The sequence below is a fragment of the Crocodylus porosus genome, unplaced genomic scaffold (assembly GCF_001723895.1).
Source record: "Crocodylus porosus isolate Cpor-Errol unplaced genomic scaffold, CroPor_comp1, whole genome shotgun sequence".
NCBI classification, from domain to species: Eukaryota; Metazoa; Chordata; order Crocodylia; family Crocodylidae; genus Crocodylus; species Crocodylus porosus.
In genome coordinates this window covers 149,454,138-149,459,066 of record NW_017728906.1, presented here as the reverse complement: position 1 = coordinate 149,459,066, position 4,929 = coordinate 149,454,138, and positions in this window count along the sequence as shown.

Here is a 4,929-nt window from a genome sequence, read left to right as displayed (position 1 = left end):
CTGACAGGAGACAAGCTGGTGTTGAGCATGGGGGAAAAGCGGCCCCTCATCCGCCTCATGGCCAGCACTGCCTAGTGCAGCAAGTGGGGGGGGGGCCGCAGCTGCTGCTGCCACAGCGTAGCCCCAGCGGGTGAGCCTGGAGCTGGTGTGGGGCCCAAGCTGGCAGTGGGGGCATGTTACAAGCTGGAGCGTGGGGGTAAAAAGTGGTCCCTTGCCTGCCCTGCAGCTGATACCCCGTGCTGCAGCCGCTCACAGCCTGCTCGGGATAGCCCTGCGCGGACTGCAAGCAGCTGCAGCAAGGGGCGCTCGGCCACGGGATGGGGAGGAGCTGCTTTTCCCCAGGCTCCTTCCCTGCCTGGGGTCCTCCCCTGTCCTCCTGACCTCCCCCCTTACCTGAGGTTCCGGCACCAGTGCAGCTACGTGGTCCCAGGCCAGAAGCCCTGCTGGGTCCTACTGCCCCTGGTTTCTGTCACTTTTGACAGGAACCAAGGGCAGATCAATATTAACTCTTTTGTAAATTTTTTAGAGGCCTCGCCAGCTGGATGGTACAGCCTCGCAGACCAGATTTTGCCCACCCCCGTGCTAGAAAGATGCAAGGAAGACCCTCTTTTCATTATCACCACCCTGCATGGGTAACCTGCCATGCAAACCATCTACAACTGTAAGAACGTCAGAAGTGCCATACCGGGTCAGATCAATTGTCTATCTAGCCCAGTATCCCAGCTCCAATGGTGGCAGGGTGGGTGTTATAGAGGGAGGGCATTGAACCCGATTTATCTAGAGCGATCTATCCCCTATTCAATACCCTTCCTAGTGTCTAGCGGTATTCATTTTGGGATGCCAGAGGAAACTCCTCCAACTTTTCTATTTAATAACCATTTAAGAAATTTATCATCCATAAATATATTTAGTCCCTTTTTGAACCTGGCTGTTATCTGCCTTTGCCACCTCTTGTAGCAATGGATTCCACAAGTTAACAAAGTGTTACATAAAAAATAAAGTTTGTCTTAATTTAAATCTATTGCCTACTGATTTCAGCAGGTCCCCTCTAGTTCTAGTATTTTGAGGCTTGGTGAACAACTTGGACCTGCCACTGCTATTGTAACTTTGATTTCTTTATTTCTTTATTTCTTTCTTTATTTTTTTAAGTGAAGAGCTGGACTATTTTGGCTCCAGTTTCATATGTGCAGAACACAAGCCTAGGGGTTTGGACCCATGAAACTAATAGCATTTGCATGAGCTTCCCTGTATTAGCTACCTTGTCTACCAATGGCTGACATGCCTGTGCCGTTTGTTTTTAAAGTTAAGTAGTTGGATACATGTGTGCTCTGAAGTTCTTCGGAATTTGATTCTTAGTAAACTGGCAGGAAGTTGGATGGAGACATCCTGGGTCCCGTTTTGTGTTTAAGCAAAATGATGGCTAGTCACAGCAGCTGATTTCAGAGGGCTGAATAGCAACCCCGAAGAGAGGATTAAGGTGAGAAGCTAAGTACTTTAAATTCCATAGCTGAGGGGTGTAAGAAAGGGGAAGGCAGCAGGGTCCGAAATGAGAGTCGAAGTTCCAGCTTTGTTTCCTGGCACTGACTGGCCTTGCATTATTGACTTAATGTCTGTGCATCAGTTTCCCTATCTGTAAACTAAGGGAAATGCTCAGCTTTCCTCTGAATGTAATTTGAGAGAGATGCACAAAGAATGCTTTTGTGTAAGCATTATTATTACTTGGGGAGGTGATAGGGTGTTGTCTGTATTCCCTTATTGAGGTGATCCAGAAATGTTTTTTCTGGCTTAAAATTCTCTCTTCCCTACTTCCTGTTATTCTCACTCTTACTTGGATCCGGGAACTTTGTTTCTCAGTTTATCCATTTTCTAAACAGGTCCTTCTGTCTTGAGAAGGTGGGTTTTTGGCATGGTATGATTTTTCCATCTCTTCTTTCAGTGTACATATACTACATAGACTTTTATGCAGTCTGTGTGCACAGCCTCCTGTCATATAAAAAGAAAAGCCAACATGGTAAAATAAAGCAAACATTGAGGTAAATTGGATGGGTTTGAGATTCCTCTGAGAGTTCCAGTGCACAGTAGTAGTTTTAAAAAATCAATTTTAGGGCAGTTTTCATCAGAAAATACTGTTTCTGTTGAGATTTGATTAAATTTGTTAAGAGTCTAAACCTAAAGACTCCTCACTGACAGCAGAAACTAAAGAATCAAAATGAAAGCAAAATAAGATCAGGAAAGAACAGGATGAATATACAACAAACAAGCCTAGGAAACCCCATTACTACAGACTCTCTTGGAACTATGTTTCCTCTCATGATATTGGTGTCTCCTGCCTTCCATTTTTTAAAAAGCTATATGTAACTATCTGTGCACAGCTTTTGTGAGTGCATGTGCAAACCTAGCAGGAAGGCTGTGCTAAATTTAAATGGCCCTGTGTACTGCAGTTGTGAGTGTGCATGCAAACAGAAGGAGCACATAGAAATGCAAACCACTGTTTAGGTAAAGTTATGTTGTTTACATTCGAGAGAGGAGGGAAGTGATTTGAGCGGTAGACTTACATTGCACATACCTGCTTTAGCAAGTGTTTAGCAGTTGAGGTTTTTTTAATTGTAAATTTAAGTGTGGAAGAGCATATAAAGTCAAAGGTCAACCTTAGCCATATGGCTTCATTAGGCTGACATAGCAAAGGCCATCAGTTTCTAGAGCCAACAGCACACATGGGTGTGGAGTAATAAGTATTGCATTCAGCTACCTTTTTTTGTATCCCCAACCAGGGGCTAGTCACATTTCCTGGACCTAATTTGGAATGGGGGCCTTTCACTTTCACTTGCAAGCTTGTAGTAAAAACTAAGTCTCCTGGTAAAGCAACTTCAGCACAGAGCTGTACCAAGACGACGTATTTCAAATCAGTGTGGCAGGAGGTTTGGTGCCGCTTTAAGAAACAGGAAAGCTAGTGCTGAAGCAACCTTCAGGTGCAGTCAGGGTTGATTATGGAGTCATCTGACCCTGGAGGAAGGCTGGGCTTAGGTGAGGTATAAGCCCAGGCCCTGAGATGAGCCTGCTGAGAAGACACCTCAGCAGGGTGGCTGCAGCTCTTGAAGGTCAGCTTAGAGAGTACAACAAGAAGGGAGGTTTGGGGAGGTGGAAGTTCCTAGGGACCCAGGGAGCGGTTTGGAGCCTGGATTGGCGGGCTGAGAGTGGGACCAGAGAGGGTCCAGGTGCCCCAGAGGGGGGCACTAAGTCGAAGAACATCAATGAGGATGCCATCTACAGGGCATGGGGCATGGTAGGGACAGAATGGAGCCATGCAATTAGCCCATAAGGCAGGGACTACTAGCACCCAGTGGTCGTTTGAAAGAAAAATTTAGGAAGCCCTGGGGCAACCTCCCTCAAAAAAAAAAAAAAAAAATTGCATCAAGGCATATTAGGCAACTAAAGGAATGATTGCCCCCAGAAATTGAGGGCTGCAGGGACTCCAGGGGCTTCAGCCCCTTTTGCCCCCCATCCCCTCCTGAAGAGGCATCTTGCCACAGTCAGCTGCCAAACTTAAAATCCAAAAGGAGTACCCATTAAAACTGAGGGAAAAAATGTTCTTTGCCAAAACAACTAAAAACTCATTTTAGCTCAAATGAAACATTTTGATAAACCTGAAACACTTTTTGGTTGCTTATAAAATACATAAAGCGGGAGGGCTGGAGCAGATATTAGAGGCTGGAGGAGAATGCTGATGCCCTGTTGTCCCATCCCCTCTCCTTTCCCACCCACCCAGTAGCAATGGTGTTTAGGATGCAGTTCTTCCCCCTCCAGGAAGAAAATGAATACACGTTGGGGGAGAGCGTCCTGAGCATACTCCTCCAGGTTGTTCCTAGACAGGTTGCTTCCAGTTTCCGCTGCTGATCCTGTTCCATGTTGTGGCTCAGTGAAGACCTTTATCCAGAGGACATGACTCTAAAGCTGTTGGCTAGTGTGCCTGCGTGAGGTGGGGCTCCTAGCTTCCAGTCTGTTCATAGCATCTGACTAAGTAGGCCTATGACAGTTCATGTGTCTCTGAATCAGTTGGTGTATAAGGTGTGTCTCTGCCCTGCCTTCTGCCTGTCTTCAGAGTGAAACATCTAGCTACTTGTCTAACCCCTTTAATGTCAAGGAGCTCTATTTTTACATTTTTAGTTTTAATACATGTGATCAAAACATTTGGACCAAATATATCTCTGGGGCACTTTTACTTTTGAATAGTTATACAGGGCCACCATAGCGACAATTTGTTTTAATAAAAATATTACTTGTGTCTCTCAAATGGGTGCCCCTCCCTTTCTCAAGGCTCAGCCCCTACTTAATAACCAAGGTCCCTAGTATATATCCTTGAACCTAAGGCAGTGGTTTGCAACCACTGATGATGCGTAGGGGGTGTATGTGCACCCCCTGAGATTGGCCATGAGAGAAGCGCTGGCAGCACTTCAGCTGCTGGTCGGGATCAGCTCCTGGGGACAGTGGAGGAGGAGGCTAACGGGGCTCAGCCCCCATAAATGCCAGGCCAACCCAGCCGCAGGCTGCTGCAGCAGGGGGGAGGGGTGTGCCAGGCTTGCAGCTGGCTCAGCACAACACAACAGCCAGGTAGGTAAGGTTTCTTTTCTTCCTCTGGTTTCTGGGCTTGGGGGTGGGGGGATTAAGACCCCCACAGTGCAGGAGGAAGTGGGGTAGGGGCAGGGCCGAATCATTCACCTCTACCCCTGCCCCACTCCCTGCTGCACTGTAGGGATTGTCCCACAACCTGGCCCGGCTGGGGTCTCAATCCCTTGGCTCCAGTGTGCCGCAGCTCTGGATGAGCTGCTGGGCTCTAATTGCCCTGTGACCTGGCCTGGTTGGGGTCCTATTCATAGTGAAAGGAGCCCTGGCCAGGCCAGGTTGTGGGACAAGTGTAAACCAGGGACTCCT